Genomic DNA, 18,469 nt, shown 5'->3' on the forward strand with positions numbered 1-18,469 from the left:
CTCTTCTCTTTAGTATTGTGAAATGATGCTTACATAAGACAAATGAGGTGTAAATCTGCAATAATGATCTGATTTTTCTGGTCAAAACATTTCACCTAAGGGAAAGGTGTGCTATAAATAATACATATTCACTGCTGCTCTGATTAGTGTCTTTGGACAATTACTCAGCTCTTACCCCTTTGTTGATAGGTACAGGCTGAGTCATTGCTCTCCAGTGTCACTATGGGAAGGAATGAAGATAATTTATATGAAAAGCATATGCATGGTTTCAGTCTCTTCTCTAAATGGAGGAAGTTGCCACAAGGAAGCCAAGTACCTGGAGAGAGAGGATGCTGACAAATGCATTTCTGAGCTGTGGAAACACCTGGGAAAGGCTGGGTTTTCTTGGGCATGCTTCCATTTTCTCCTTTGCTTCTCTAGAGGAGAGGACCCTAATATGTCATGGTGAATGTCCACAAATTAGCTGACGTCAATGTTAAATAGAGAGTTTTGCAGCATCCCTCGGGTCACTCATTCCTTCACTACGGTGATGGCTGTGGGTCCCAGTGGTGAGAAGGGCACGCAAGGACCTGTTCCTGTGGGGTTTCCAGTCTAGCTAAGGGGAACCTTGCAGGGAGAACAGAAGGGGTTTACTCACTAATTGGAGTTAGAGAAGCAACACCAAGATACTTTAAGGCCTAAGAATGCAGTTTTTCTTAACCTTAATTTTGTGATTACAGCTCACTTCCCTGAGATTTAAAAATACCAAGTTTATTTCTGATAGTGTCAAGACCTGCCGCTATCCTTAATATTTAGCAGAAATGTGTGTGGGAATATGTGCTAATAATAAACAAGACTCCAATTTCTGAGACTTGGTTGCTACTGATGGCTACTATAAGATACAAATGGCAACTGGGCTGAAACCTACTAGGTACCCCTTTTTCATCACATGAGAGTCAGATAATAGCTGTTCTAGAAATAACCTGTTCACTGAGCCGCTTTCACTGGATGATGTGTGTGTGTGTGTGTGTGTGTGTGTGTGTGAGAGAGAGAGAGAGAGAGAGAGAATATATATGCGGGTGAACATGTATGTGAAAGTGTTTGCACACCTGGGTGTGAATGTCCATGTGTGTGAGTGCATGTGAGTATGTATGTTTGTGTGTGTGATTGTGTGTATTCATTATATACGTCTCTTCATGCCCTGCAGAGAATTAAGAGACTCTTCTGGAGAAAGTTATTCAAATCATACAGCAGTTGAGTAATTCTGGCAAGTCAGTGCATCCCTAAATATATTTTTGCAAAGGGGCTGTGGAAAAGAAACAGCCCTTTTCAATAAGCTTTAGGTTCCTACCATAAGTATGAGGCAACATTTGGACAATGTCCATGGTAATCTGTGCAGTGGTCCATACAGCATTCATTTTAAATGTAAGGGTACTTTTAAGTGTAGATTTAAGTGTCTTCTTATAAATGAGACTGAGAAATTTCTGAGTGGGAGGAGATTCCTTGGATCCTCGCCCATGTGCTCTATAAACGTGATGTTGGTGTATAACATTTCTGCCCAGGATATAATTATATAGCACATGGGGATATTCCAGGGTATATATTTTCATTTTTTTCCTGATGAAAAAAATGTGCCCATTGCTAAAATTCCTTTGGAAAATGAACCCAAATAAAAGATAATTATTTTTCATTTCCTTTTCCTGTAAAAATTCTTCTCTGCATTCTATGCTAACTCCTCTTAGGGGTTGTCACATCCAAGGCTGATTTCATAACTGCTACGTTCTGGCAGGTTTCCCTAATTTCAGACTGGGTCTTCGTGACATACAGTGAGTGGAGCTTTATTAGTTGTCTGTCTAATTTAAGTATCTGGGAGTTTGATTTTTTTTTTTTAATGTTAGTCACTTAGATTTATTCAGCATACATTTATTAAGCACATTTTTGCATCATCTGTAATGACAAGCCCTGGGGAGAAAATGATGAATAATAACCCAGGGCCCTCAAGGTGCTCTCAGAGTGGAGGGGAGACTTCCTCTAAAAAGGGTACTGATTAAGTGAGACAGGAGGACAAAGGAGAGAGAAAGGAGTTCCTTTTGTGATGTTGGGGGTGCTTTACAGAAGAGATGATGTATGAGCTGAAGCTTGAATAATGGGTATGACTTTGTCATGTGACAGAGTATAATTGGGGGGAGTGGGGAATCATTCGAGGCAAAGGTCTGAGTTTATAAAAATAAACCCAATTGTTGAATTCCTATCCTCAGAATAAGCAGCCACACCTCGAGACCTATTTATCATTTTTCTCCTTTCTCACTCAGTAGTCCAGTCTTGCCATTTCCCCTCTTGTCCTGTACCTGATTTTCTTTCAGAATCTTCTGAATCAAGCACTTCACTCAGTATAAAAAATATGATACCCAGTCTAACAAAGAGGAACTCTATTCTGTGCTGTTTATTAGGCTGCCTTCCTTGTCTAGGACAAACTGATTTCTTGGTTCGGAATTGTTGTTGTTAGAGAGAAAAATAACACTTTATTCTCCCGAGCTACTACAGCCTCTATACAATCACCCTGGAAAAGGAACAAACCCTACATTCCCATAGAATAGACAAATAGTTTGGGCAAACTATAGTTCTAGCCAGAGCTTATGTGAGGCTATGTATTACCTCAAGAGACTCACATGAAGTCAAGGCTAGTTTGAAATTGTTCTCCATCTGCTTTTTAATTTTATTTCATGTTTTTGAATTGCGAGGCATTGGGGCTTAAGTGCCCTTTAGATAGTTGAAGATGGACAGACTGATAAAATGAAACCAAACCAACAAACAAAAATCACAAACCAAAATGCAAAAAAGCACCTTGTCAGATATTGCAACAAACTCAGACCTTTTGTTTATAGGAATGGATGCCAAAAGTGCTCTGTTTGTAAACAGAAAGTGAAGATTTATTGGAGTAAGGCAATGAAGGCGTCAACTAGGGGCTAGGGCAAATATTCTTCTGAAAACATCAAAGACATTCTGCTCCATTTCATACTAGGTGGGACTGTAAATCTACCAAGGTCAGAAAATGGCTTCCCTTTCGGCTCATGTGAAATGTTTGAAGATGTCAGTTTGCACTAATCTTGTTACAATGTTTCACAGCAAACAAAGCTAAATTGTGATTTAATTCATGGAAGTGTGTTCTTGATTTCTCTCTTGATTTATGTAGAGCAAAGCATTCGGTTTATGACTCCTGAAATTATCTAATTTTTGTACTAACACCTGTTTGGTCCTTTGCTTTGCATGAATGATAGTCTCCTTTTGTCTAGGGGGTGATTTTTATATGGTATGAGAAGAGAATTCTCTCTATGCTTTTACCTCTGGGATCTTACATCTTTTTTCCCCTCAGTTTTCTCTAATTCCACACCATTCAGTGTCATACAGGCATGACAAATGTGACGTGGAGACCCTGGGCTGATTTATATTATTTACTGTGATGCTTCTGGTCAACCACAGCAGAAATGAGAGCCATCAGACCTGAACTGGGAAGAGGCAATTGGAGCCTCTGGTTTCCATTATCTTCCACACTTTTGATTTCTGCTTTCCTAGTGTTGGAAAATTCTGTGATTGGGTTGACAGTTTTAGTTGGTTCCACAAATATTCATCATATGCATGTGCAAGTCTTTGTATTGGGGGTGTATGTCGGGGGAGTGCAGTTGGAAGGGTTGGGAGAACAGCATTGTGGGCAAAGATAAACAAAAATTAGTCCTTTTCTACAAAGACCCTAAGTTTTGAAGGCAGGAGGTTGACCTGTGAACAAGAAGGAATGAAATGAGTTTTATAGTAGAAGCATAAGCACAGTGCTCTGGCAACTGGGAGAAGGGAAAACTTTAGAAAAGCCGATTTTTCTTGAGCTGTAAAAGTCCTTATAAACTGGAACTCATTACTTCTAGCTTGATATATTCTCTGGAGCTGTGATATGAATAGACCCAACTCTATTTCACATGTATATTTCGAAATTGCCTCTGGTTTTGGATTTTTGTGGCGATGCGTTTTATAGACTGAACTGGTTCCAAAGGCAGGTAGTCCGTAGTTAAGTAGTTATAAAAATGAAAGTATTTAGATTTAGAAACTCAACCTTTTCAAATCTTCTTTTTCTGGATAGCTTTATCTTGCATGTGGTCTTGAACATCAGTGCCTTTGATTGTGGCTCAGGAAGTTTCGGTCATCAATTTGCTTCCCTTGTTATTATTACACATTGTGTTTTCTTACTCATGAATAGCGTCAGGGAATCTATGCACTCACTGTAAGCATATGCAAAAATCTCTCTGTGTACATTTTTCTTGGAAGAGAGTCCATTCTTTTCATCAGATTCTCAAAAAGATCCATGAACCAGACCATGTAAAACTACTATGTTTTCACTTCATGATTTTCTCCAGTCTCAATATTTCAATACCAGCTAAATGTTGATGACTCTAAAACCTGTATTTCTAGCCTAAATTTCCTCTGAGTTTTATTCTTATATATTCTAATGTTTACCACCTATCTTTGCTTCTTTGGGCCAACACCCGCAGCCCACCAATTCCAAGATTAAAGGGAAGTGACTATTTCTTACTTGGTTTTGGAATTCAGCACTGAGCCCAGAATCATACACTCAGAAAATGCTTAGGAATCAATTAAGAGGAGAAATTAGGGGTCTTCAAAGAACTTATATTACACTTGGCTTCCAAAAATTCAGATACAGTGATAGTGGCTTGAAATATTCTGATTTCATGGCCCATGAAGTATAGAGGGAGGAAAGCTCTGTCCATTGTGGTCTGCTAACATGAAACTATTTTTAAAGTCAGATCTTAGTGCTGATTCTATGTCATTCAGCAGGAAGGAGATGGCAACTGGGTAGTAATAGCCTATATTCTCTGTGTTCTTTCTAAACTTGGAAATCTTAGTCTCTCTCCAGAGGGAATAACATTCTATTAAGTTAAACATTTAGGTTTTAAAAGTAAAGTTTTAGAACGAAGTAATTCATAATTCATAGCATCTTGTGGCAAATTGTGTTAGACACAAGTGCAAAATTCCTGAGGCTTCATGAGTTCTGGAGGAAGCATACACGACAAATACAACAATACTTTGGCCATTGTGTTTAAGACAGAAACACTCTTAAAATAAGCACTAATGGAAAAGGAGTTTGACAATGTCCCTTGGTCCTTCACCTATCAGACATCTTTTAAAACCATTGTAGTTAGGTTTTCTGTAGTTTTCAAATGAATCAGAATTATTTCCCTTTCTCTCCTCATGGGTTAACGGTAAGGGAATGGCTCCCTCTACTCTACACCATGTAAGAGGGACTTAAGAGAAATTGTGGTGTTTGTCAGAAGGAGAGCCTAACATATCATCTTGGTTTTGATTGTTGGCTGAGCTGTAGAAATGTATCCATCCCTGTGTCACCATGGGAAAAGAGCTGAGTGCAGAGACAGTTCTAGGGAGACATCGGCTTGTGTCCTTTGGAGTCTGTACCCAGAGACTGGGCCCTGATTCTTGCATAGAAAATCCTAAAGGCAAGAGGTTATGTGGAGATGCCTTTGAAGATTAGACCAATGGAAGAAGCCACAGGAGGAGTGTCATTTCATCTAGATTTTGGAAAGACAGAGGTATAGCTTTCTCATGGGCTAACTGGACATTCTTTGGTAAGTGGCAAGTTCAGAGAAATCTTGAAAAGACTCTGTCTGAGAAGTCTCCTTGTCAGGGCAAGGTGTTCCCAATAAAGAGGCACACAGTAGTGAATGGGGTACACTACTAGGGCAGCAGTGAGGTGAGTGGTCTAGGACTGGTGTTGGAGATACTGTATGTGTATGTTTTGCGGTGGGTTCTTTTCCCCTAATCCCATTCTCAGCTCCCACCCCCACCCAAGTTGTTGAGGGGCCAGAAAAAAGTGTTTGCAATGGAGAAGGCAAGGGAATAAGGAATACCTGGATAAGAACTGAAAAAGTAAAAAAAAAATCTGCACTACTGAAAAGATCAGGATATCTGTTGTACTCATTGCTATTGATGCCCTCCTAGATACCCTTTTCACCTAATGCATCAGTCAGCCAGCTGCTGTGAATGGTGGCTGCTAATAGCTCACAGCTGCTCCGTGCCGCTGAGACTTGCCCTTGGCCAAACAGGACCCACCTTGCCCCGAAATCTGTGAATCTTCCCTTAGCTAAACCTAAGACATCCAGTATTTTATAGAAATGGTCAAATTTCTGCTGCTGCTGGGATTGCATGTTGAAAATATTAGAAGTATTTTGGAGGGATATCTATTCTTTGTGACAGTGAAATAAAAAATATCTAACAAAATGTATTTTATAAAAAGTCCATTTGAAGCATTGGAGAGCTACTAAAGCAACTACATCTTGAGGGGCCAAGATTTTGGAAAGAAAAGTGAAAAGAGATAAATTTGATTTTCAGGGATGCTTTCCCCTTCAAGGTATTTGCTAATTCCAAAGAAGCAGCAGAGAGGCTAAGAAATTGAGCAGAAATTGATGGCTGAAAAGTTGAGAAGCCAAATGGAGTTTCTGGTGGTCTCATGGGCCAGAGGACAAAAACTGGAATTCAGGGCCAGCTCAAGGGGGGAAACCTTGGCAAACTCTCCAGTGTTGTAATTATACCCCTGGATGGCCTATACCCTAGGAGTGACAGTGGACCAGAAATAGACAAACCCCACAAAGCAGAGCCCAGATTAAATCAGCTTATTCCCTGATCAGATGAAGATGATCTTTCTCTGTTATGTCAGAAGCAAAACTAAATGCTGTCTTGAAGGGGTTGACAGTCTCCAGAATCTCAAACTATTTCTTCAAATTTTCGTATATGTTATCTAGAATTCAATACAAAATTACCAGGCAATGCCTGGAGATAAACATGTTCCTGAAAACTAGGAGAAAAAGCACAATAGAAACAGATTTGGAGGAGATCCAGATTCTGACATTATCTGACATAAACTTAATGAATGTGTTGAAAATAAAAAGTTAGACAATTTAAGCAAATAATAACTTTAAAAAATAATCAAATGCAAAATTTGGAGTGTAAAAGAATGACAACTGAAATTATTAACTCAATAGATATGTTTAGTAGCAGATTTTAAAAACTGCTTAAAAGAGAATTAGTGAACTGGAAGATAAGCCATAAGAAAATCTCAATACTAGAGAAATATGGGACTTAGTAAATAGATCAAACATGTTTTGAACACAACTTTTACTGAGGGGTACATTTAGAACCCCTCAATGAAAGAAGAATGAGATTAGAACAGAAGTCATATTTGAAGGGATGATGGCCAAGAGTTCTCCAAAAATAATGAAAGATACCAAGAGTTAAGGAGCAGTACAAATCCATAGTAGGATCAACGTTAAAAAAATACCATACTTAGGCATATCATAGTAAAACTGCTGTAAACCGAAGAAAAAGAGTCTTAAAAGCAGACAGAAGCCCAAATAAAACTGTTATATGAACCCTCCAAAGCAACAATGGAAGCTAGCTGGCAATGAAATTATTTATTCAACGTTTTGAAAAACTTGCTTTAAATAATTTACTCAAAATTAACCTAGAATTCCATCCCTGTAAAAATCTTCTTTAAAAATAAATGAAATAATTCTACACCAAAAAAGAACTGAGATAATTTTATCATTAGCTCACCTGCTTTGTAGTGAATACTAGAACAAATTCTGCTCTAGTATTTACTGTATTTCCAGATAGAAGCATGGAGATACAAGAAAAAATGAAAAGCAGTGTAAAGGGCAAATATATGGGTAGATCTAGATGAATATTTAAGGTATAAAATAATAATATCGTTTTGAAGGGTTTAAATATCTATGGGATAGACACAGGGCAAAAATAGAACAAAAGGTTGGAGAATGGATAAATGGAGCTATATTGCTCTAAAGTCCTTGTGTTATGCTGCAGTAAGAGTCAAGGATGCATGTTTTATCCTAGGGTGACCCTTGAGAGAATAGTAAAAGTATAATAAACAACATAATGAAAGGGGAAATGGAATAATAAAAACATTTAATTAAAACAAAATAAGGCAAGAAATGAGAGCAAAGGGAACATGGCACATGCGAGAAGAGAAAACATATAGTAATGTGGTAGATTTAAACCTGTAAATGAAAGTCTAAATACTGCAATTAAAAGACAAATATGGTCAAACTAGATTTTTCAAAAACCTTCACGCTGCTTATAGTAAACAACTTAAAAATAAGGATGCAGAAAGTTTGACAGTAAAAAGATGATAGACATTTCTTATTAACATTAACTAAAAGAAAGCTGTTTTGTAAACTAATAACAAGCCAAGCAGGCATTAAGGTAAGAAGAATTACTAGAAGGATAGTTCACAACGATAAAATGGTTAATCTTCCAGGAAGTAGCACTGTCAAATCTGCATGGATATAATAATAAAGCCTCAAAATTTATGAAGTAAAAATTCATAGAACCAAAACAAGAAAAAGGCAAATCCACACTAGTCTTAGATAATTTTAATATATCTCTTTCAGTGACTGATAGCATAAGCGAGGAAAATAATTTGTAAGGATACAGTACATACTTGACCCAATTGACATACATTGAACACTGCACCCAACAATTGCAGTGGAACCTAAAACAAGTTTCAACAAATTTCCAGATGTTAAATTCATACAGAGTATGTCCTCCAAACACAGTGAAATTAAGCTAAAAATCAGTCATGAGATGATAACTAGAAAACCCCCAAATATTTGGAAATTAAGTGATATAGTCATCTCTTGGTATCAGGGAGAGATTGGTTCCAGGATCCTCGAAGATACCAAAATCCTCAGATGTTCGCGTCCCTTATATAAAAGAGTGTATTTGCACATAACCTATGCACAACCTCCTGTATACCTAAATCATCTCTAGATTACTTATAATACCTAATACAATGTAAATTCTATGTAAATAGTTGTAAATGCAATGTAAATGCTATGTAAATAATGTGCAGCAACTTCAACTTTTGCTTTTTGGAACTTTTCTGGAATTTTTTTTTTTTTATTGTTGAATATTTTGGATCTGCAGTTGGTTGAATCTGCAGATGCAGAACCCGCGGATATGGAGGGCCAACAGTATACTTCTAAATAAACCATGGATCAAAGAAGAAGTCACGAAGGAAATTAGAACTTGTTTAGGCTTTAGAAGGAGAACTAATATCATTGTGCTAACCTCATAACTGCAGCAGTCAAGGTGCTAGCTCAAGGAAATGGAATAGATTCTTTCTTTTTCAGTCTCTTCCCATTAAAATTTCAAGGAATTTTGTATCTGTGGCACAAAAATGACATGGCAGGGCTTTTTAAGTGTCTGCTTTGTAGTTTGTATGGATCTTATAGGTCAAATGGTCAATATAGGGTGGCTTTCTGGGACAATAATGATAGCAAGATTGGGAACATTGAACCCTGTGCCAGGCATAGAAGTGATATTTCTATCATCCAAAAGATCTGTGGAATAGCTTGAGTCCTCTCCTTTTCTCATTTATGTAAAATGTTACTCTTCCCTGGAAAAAATCTGGCAGATGTTTAGGAGCACAGAGAAGCACTTCACACCCTTATTTAACCAAGCATACTGTGCTGAGTAATTAAGAATCCTGCTATCCGTTTGCTCAAATATGAAGGAAAGGGCTATATAAAAAAAGTGAGACAAATTAGATGTTTTTGTGTTCAGAATAAGGGCAAAGATGGCCTTTTAATGAAAACATTTTCTTATGTGCAAACTCTCAAAAAGTTGTTTCTTCTCAGGGAATATTACATGATGAAATAATAATAATTATGTCCAGAAGTTATGAAATGGAAGATGATGCCTGTGTTTAGGAAGTGTTTCTCTTCCTAACCCTCTGATGAAGATCACAGGCTTCCAATGCCAAAAGCACTGAAGACTTGTCATATTAGAGACCTTCAGAAGCTCATGAGGCCAAAAGTTACTCTGTGGCATGAGATACTGTGCTCTGAGGGCCCCGGTTTTCTGTTGCAGGTTACCACAAATTAAGTGTCATAGATTAATCACCCAGAGCTAAATTAGGGAGTTAAGAAGCTGTTGATTCCTCCTATAGCTTTAAACTCCAAGGCAAACTACCAGCCCATCAGCTGCAAAACGCTGCTGGCTTCTACTGGAAAAGCAAAATTCTTCCTTGATGTTAGGATGAAGGGGCTGTGTTTGTAATATGCTCATAAAACAAACTTCATTCTTTTCCAAGTAATTGGCTTCCTGCTGTCAGGAGCTCTAAAGAGATGTTTGACAAGAGTTTGAATTGGTGTGTTAGTACACTTTTTATGTGTCTCTCTCTATGCGCTGTTTATATTTCCTCCTGTTAGCATACCCTTCACTTGGTAAAGATGAATTTGGGTTTTCAATGTCTTCTTGTACAGACTTATTAGTGATTTGCAGTTGCACAGAATTTTCATGCCTTTGTAGCTGTAAAATTCACAAATAGGCTAGACCACATGAAATCTTAAGGTCTTGGAAGTCTGAGTGGCTCCAAACAGCTTCAGGTTTTTGACCTTTTCCTATTCTGGGCTCCTTTGCTTGTTCTGAAAGACTCACTTGGATTTTATAAGGTGCAAAAGATAGTTCTATTTTCAGTGTCTTGCCCTTTAGCCTATTACAGAGCACAACTTGATTCTTCTTTCAGAGGATGGTTCAAACCCACATTGAATGACTGCTTTTGGGAGAAAAACATCTCAAATGCTAATGTGCTGAGACTGAAGTGGTTCTGGGCCACACATTAATAAGTAACTAAATAAGAATAAAAACATTTCTGAGGATGAATGTCATATTAAAACAATAAGAGAGGTGCAGAAATTCCTTGGTGTCAGGGCTGATTGGTGGAGTCAGAGCTTAGGGATGCTTTTGCTGGAATAATGGGTGGGAGAGAATTCAGAAGCAGGTTTTTGCATCTATAGTTATAATAACACTCCTTCCTCATTCCCACCCACCCCTAAACCATGAGGTGGAATTGCAGTGATGACATGTTCCTATTAAACTCTATAAAGAGTAAAAACTAGGAAATTCTAAATATCTTCTCATTATCAATTAGGAAGGTTTACATTTAAAATCTGTGGCTAGAATGCAGATCTTAAATATATAAACTAAGCCAGCAGTTTAAGAGACCAAAGTCCATAAAGGCAGGACTGAATCACATGAAACTCAGTTGGGATACTGCTTAATAAAGAGTGCACTGGTGTAACCATTGAAAGACCTGGATTCCAAGCTTAGTTCTTCCACTTACTTGTCGTATGACCTAATTAAAGCAAGTCACTTGATCTTTCTGGGCCTCAGTTTCTTCAAGTATAACCTAAAGGGTTTGGACAAATGGTAAGGAGCCTGTGAGTCTGTGAATTATGCCTAGGGTACTAACCAGGCTTGGATTAGCATGTTGCAAATAACCAACATATATGGTCAGGGTTGATATTCTAAATATTTAGCAGTCCTGTAGCATAAGTACTCACCAATCAAAATGAAGGTTTGATATAAACAACCTTCAGCAGTGTGTGCTAGATAATTATCAACTACACTTATGGGAATGGAGCCCCAGCTACTGGTGTCAAATTGCCAAAGCAGAAAAGACCTTAGGAATCACTGGTCCATCTTCCTGATTTTACTGGCCATTTCATCCTCTGTTAGAAAAAGCACATCGTGATATTTAAGAATTATTGCAGAAAGATGACACCAATGCATAAGGGCTTAGGTACATGACTGGATATGTCAATACATGTGGTAGATTGTTACAGTAATGGCACTGACGAATCATACCTTCCTGTATCCTCACCCTTTATTAATCCTCTTCCATGTTGACACTGGCCATGGCTATGTGACTTGCTTTGGCAACAGGGCATTAACAAATATGATTCAAGCAGAGTCTTACCAAATACTTTCTCATTAGGGTTTGCCCCATCTCTTGCTGCTTTTGGAACACAGCCACTATGTAAAGATGGCTCTTGGCCTGCTGGTGACACATAAAAGGCAATAAAAAAATCCATTTTATCATCATCCTAAAGTTTCTGATATCTTGCCTCTGGTGGCTGTGAGACAAAGAGTTAATTTAAAACAAAACCTTGAAGACTGCTGCTTTTTGTCATAAATGACTCTAAAACTGGACAAATATATGAGACAACTAATATCAGGTATTGAATAACAAGGGTACAGTCCCTAAGAGAAGGGACCTTTCTCCCCATGTTCATCCAGGTCTCTGCCCAGGTTTCCAGCTGTAGCCCAGAAAGCTGAGTCCATGCTGAGGGTGGTGGTTCAGTTGACTTGAAGAGGCAGAGATAAGAGCTTGGGACCACTCAAGTGGATGGAAGCTGCATATCTGGTCATTTGGCAGGAGGGAGCTATATTGGATGGTGAGAGAGTGAGAGAGAAGTGTACATAGGAGTTCCTGTGAATCCTTGACTGAGGACCCAAATGCATATGTGCAGAACAAGATCACAAAAGCTTACTACTAACAGGATTGAGAGCAAGACAGAGATACTAGAGGTTGAGCATTGCTAGATGTTAAAGTTCTGATTCAGCCTGAGGAGGGTTCTTGTTAACACCCTAGGCATTCATCTGAGACACTAGAAAGGCCATACCTCAGAAGACAGGACCGTGTCTTGTAGTCAGGTCTACTCTAGGCCTACCTTATTAAAGCCTAAAAATCTAAGCTTTGACAAGATCCACAGGGGAGACAGAGATTGGAAGTTGAGTTCACTAAGTTATGGGGAATGAGAAATAACTAGAGCTTTCCACAGACTAAAACCTAGGCTAACAAGTTCGAATTTACTAACAGTAATTAATTTGCCTGCCAAAGACATTGCAAGAAGAAAAAATTATAAACTAATAACCCTCATAAACATAGATGCAAAAAATAAAAATGTTAGCAAATCAAATCAAGTAATAGCTAGAAAAAAAGTAATATGTTATGACCATGGGGGGTTGATCCTAGGAAAACAAGGCTGGTTTAACATTTAAAACTAATATATGTAATTCACCATGCGAACAAAATGAAGAAGAAAAATCATATGATAATCTCAATAGATACAGAAAATAACATTTGACAAATTTCAACACCCACATATGATAAAATCTCTCAGTAAATTAGTACTAGAATAGAAGTTTCCAAATCTGATAAAGAACATTTAAGATATGTCTACTAAAAATATCATAGCTAATGGTAAAACACTGAATGCTGTTCTCTCAGACTGAGAATATGGCAAGGATGTTTGCTCTCTTTACTTTACTTCAACATCTTACTGGAGGTTCTCAGCAGTGAAATAAAGCTAGGAAAAGGAATAAAAAGGATAAAGATTGAGAAGAAAGAAGTAAGACTGCTTCTATTCACAAAAGACATGATAGAAAAAATTGAGTCTATAAAAAACAAATAAGCAGGAGATAGCTTCAAGATGGCAGAGGAGTAAGACATGGAGATCACCTTCCTCCCCACAGATACATCAAAAAGACATCTGCATGAGGAAGAGCTCCTACAGAACACCTACTGAACGCTGGCAAAAGACCTCAGACTTCCCCAAACCTTTACTTTTACCATTTGTCCTAAGGTTCTGTCTGTCCTTTTTTTGTTTTTGTTTTTTAGTATAGTTTTTAGCACTTATTATCATTGTGGATTTGCTTTTTGGTTTGGTTGCTCTCTTCTTTCTTTCTTTCTTATTTTTAGTTAATTTTTAATTTTTAATTTTTAATAATATATTCTTTATTTTTAATTTTAATTATTTTATTTTATTTGTCTTTCTTTACTTTTTTTTTTTTTTCTCACTTTTCTTCTGAGCCGTGTACCTGACAGGGTCTTGGTGCTCTGGATGGGTGTTAGGTCTGAGCCTCTGAGGTGGAACAGCTGAGTTCAGGACAATGGTCCACCAGAGATCTCCTGGCCCCACATAATATCAAATGGCAAATGCTCTCTCAGAGATCTCTATTTCAATGCAAAGACCTAGCTCCACTCAACGACCAGCAAGATACAGTGCTGGATACCCCATGCCAAACAACTAGTAAGACAGGAACACAACCCCACCCATTAGCAGAGAGGCTGCCTAAAATCATAAGGCCACAGACACCCAAAAACACACCACCGGACATGGTCCTGCTCACCAGAAAGACAAGATTTAGTCTCATCCACCAGAACACAGGCAACAGTCCCCTCCACCAGGAAGCCTCCACAACCCACTGAACCAAACTTACCCACTGGGAGCAGGCACGAAAAACAATAGGAACTACGAACCTCTAGGCTGTGAAAAGGAGACTCCAAACACAGTAAGTTAAGCAAAATGAGAAGACAGAGAAATATGCAGCAGATGAAGGAGCAGGTAAAAACCCACCAGACCAAACAAATGAAGAGGAAATAGGCAATTTACCTGAAAAAGAATTCAGAGTAATGATAGTAAAGATGATCCGAAATCTTGGAAATAGAATGGAGAAAATACAAGAAACGTTTAACAAGGACCTAGAAGAACTAAAGAGCAAACAAACAATGATGAACAACACAACAAATGAAATTAAAAATTCTCTAGGAGTCAATAGCAGAATAACTGAGGAAGAAGAACAGATAAGTGACCTGGAAGATAAAATAGTGGAAATAACTACCACAGAGAAGAATAAAGAAAAAAGAATGAAAAGGATTGAGGACAGTCTCAGAGACCTCTGGGACAACATTAAATGCACAACATTCGAATTATAGGGGTCCCTGAAGAAGAAGAGAAAAAAAAAGGAACTGAGAAAATATTTGAAGAGATTACAGTTGAAAACTTCCCTAATATGGGAAAGGAAATAGTCAATCAAATCCAGGAAGCACAGAGAGTCCAATACAGGATAAATCAAAGGAGAAACACGCCAAGATATATATTCATCAAACTATCAAAAATTAAATACAAAGAAAAAATATTAAAAGCAGAAAGGGAAAAACAACAAATAACATACAAGGGAATCCCTATAAGGTTAACAGCTGATCTTTCAGCAGAAACTCTGCAAACCAGAAGGGAGTGGCAGGAGATATTTAAAGTGATGAAAGAGAAAACTACCTTAAATGTAAATAGATTAAACGCTCCAACCAAAAGACATAGACTGGCTGAATGGATACGAAAACAAGACCCGTATATATGCTGTGTACAAGAGACCCACTTCAGACCTACGGACACAAAGAGACTGAAAGTGAGGGGATGGAAAAAGATATTCCATGCAAATGGAAATCAAAAGAAAGCTGGAGTAGCAATTCTCATATCAGACAAAATAGATTTTACAATAAAGAGTATTATAAGAGACAAAAAAGGACACTACATAATGATCAAGGGATCAATCCAAGAAGAAGATAAAACAATTGTAAATATTTATGCACCCAACATAGGAGCACCTGAATACATAAGGCAAATGATAACAGCCATAAAAGGGGAAATTGACAGTAACCCAATCATAGCAGGGGACTTTAACATCCCACTTTCACCAATGGGCAGATCATCCAAAATGAAAACAAATAAGGAAATACACGCTTTAAATGATACATTAAACAAGATGGACTTAACTGATATTTATAGGACATTCCATCCAAAAACAACAAAATACACTTTTTTCTCACGTGCTCATGGAACATTCTCCAGGATAGATCATATCTTGGGTCACAAATCAAGCCTTGGTAAATTTAAGAAAATTGAAATCGTATCAAGTATCTTTTCCGACCACAATGCTACGAGACTAGATATCAGTTACAGGAAAAAATCTGTGAAAAATACTCACACAAGGAGGGTTAACAATACACTACTAAATAACCAAGAGATCACTGAAGAAATCAAGGAGGAAATAAAAAATACCTAGAAACAAATGACAATGAAAACACGACGACCCAAAACCTATGGGATGCAGCAAAAGCAGTTCTAAGAGGGAAGTTTATAGCAATACAATCCTACCTCAAGAAACAAGAAACATCTCAAATAAACAACTTAACCTTACACCTAAAGCAATTATGGAAAGAAGAACAAAAAAACCCCAAAGTTAGCAGAAGGAAAGAAATCATAAAGATCAGATCAGAAATAAATAAAAAAGAAATGAAGGAAACAATTGCTAAGATCAATAAAGCTAAAAGCCGGTTCTTTGAGAAGATAAATAAAATTGATAAACCGCTAGTCAGATTCATCAAGAAAAAAAGGGAGAAGACTCAAATCAATAGAATTAGAAATGAAAAAGGAGAAGTAACAAATGACACTGCAGAAATACATGAGAGATTACTACAAGCAACTATATGCCAATAAAGTGAACAACCTGGAATAAATTGACAAATTCTTAGAAAAGCACAACGTCCTGAGACTGAACCAGGAAGAAATAGAAAATATAAACGACTAATCACAAGCACTGATATTGAAACTGTGAATAAAACTCTTCCAACAAACAAAAGCCCAGAACCAGATGGCTTCACAGGTGTATTCTATCAAACATTTAGAGAAGAGCTAACACCTATCCTTCTCAAACTCTTCCAAAATATAGCAGAGGGAGGAACACTCCCAAAATCATTCCACGAGGCCACCATCACCCTGATACCAAAACCAGACAAAGATGTCACAAAAAAAGAAAATTACAGATCAATATCACTGATGAACATAGATGCAAAAATCCTCAACAAAATACTAGCAAACAGACTCCAACAGCACATTAAAAGAATCATACATCATGATCAAGTGGGGTTTATTCCAGGAATGCAAGGATTCTTCAATATATGCAAATCAATCAATGTGATAAACCATAGTAACAAATTGAAGAAGAAAAAACATATGGTCACCTCAATAGATGCAGAAAAGACTTTTGACAAAATTCAACACCCATTTATGATAAAAACTCTCCAGAAAGTAGGCATAGAGGGAACTTACCAGAACATGATAAAGGCCATATATGACAAACCCACAGCCAACATTGTTCTCAATGGTGAAAAACTGAAACCATTTCCACTAAGATCAGAAACAAGACATGGTTGCCCACTCTCACCACTATTATTCAATATAGTTTTGGAAGTTTTAGCCACAGCAATCAGAGAAGAAAAATAAATAAAAGGAATACAAATCAGAAAAGAAGAATTAAAACTGTCACTGTTTGCAGATGACATGATACTATACATAGAAAATCCTAAAGATGCTACCAGAAAACTACTAGAGCTAATCAATGAATTTGGTTAAGTAGCAGGATATAAAGTTAATGCACAGAAATCTCTTGCATTCCTATACACTAATGATGAAAAATCTGAAAGTGAAATTAAGGGAACAGTTCCATTTACCATTGCAACAAAAAGAATAAAATACCTAGGAATAAACCTGCCTAAGGAGGCAAAAGACTCGTACTCAGAAAACTATAAAACACTGATGAAAGAAATCAAAGATGACATAAACAGATGGAGAAATATACCATGTTCTTGGCTTGGAAGGATCAATATTATGAAAATGACTATACTACCCAAAGCAATCTACAGATTCAATGCAATCCCTATCAAACTACCAATGGCATTCTTCACAGAATTAGAACAAAAAATCTTACAATTCGTATGGAAACACAAAAGACTCCGAATAGCCAAAGCAATCTTGAGAAAGAGAAACGGAGTTGGAGAAATCAGGCTCCCTGACTTCAAACTATACCACAAACCTACAGTAATCAAGACAGTATGGTACTGGCACAAAAACAGAAATATAGATCAATGGAACCGGATAGAAAACCTACAGATAAACCCACACACATATGGTCACCTTATCTTTGATAAAGGAGGCAAGAATATACAATGGAGAAAAGACAGCCTCTTTAATAATTGGTGCTGGGAAAACTGGACAGCTACATGTAAAAGAATGAAATTAGAACACTCCCTAACACCATACACAAAAATAAACTCAAAATGGATTAAATATAAGCCCAGACACTATAAAGCTCTTTGAAGAAAACATAGGCAGAACACTCTATGACATATATCACAGCAAGATCCTTTTTGACCCACCTCCTAGAGAAATGGAAATAAAAATAAAAATAAACAAATGGGACCTAATGAAACTTAAAAGCTATTGCACTGCAAAGGAAACCATAAACAAGATGAAAAGACAACCCTCGGATGGGAGAAAATATTTGCAAATGAACCAACTGACAAAGAATTAATCCCCAAAATATACAGGCAGCTCACGCAGCTTAATACCAAAAAAACAAACAACCCAATCCCAAAATGGGCAGAAGACCTAAATAGACATTTTTCCAGAGAAGATATACAGATTGCCAACAAACACATGAAAGGATGCTCAACATCACTAATCAACAGAAAAATGCAAATCAAAACTACAATGAGGTATCACCTCACACCGGTCAGAATGCCTATCTTCAAAAAATCTACATACAATAAATGCTGGAGAGAGTGTGGAGAAAAGGGAACCCTCTTGTACTGTTGTTGGGAATATAAATTGATATAGCCACTATGGAGAACAGTATGGAGGTTCCTTATAAAGCTAAAAATAGAACTACCATATGACCCAGCAATTCCACTACTGGGCATATACCCTGA

The sequence above is a fragment of the Balaenoptera ricei genome, chromosome 18 (genome assembly GCF_028023285.1).
Source record: "Balaenoptera ricei isolate mBalRic1 chromosome 18, mBalRic1.hap2, whole genome shotgun sequence".
In the NCBI taxonomy this organism is placed as follows: Eukaryota; Metazoa; Chordata; class Mammalia; order Artiodactyla; family Balaenopteridae; genus Balaenoptera; species Balaenoptera ricei.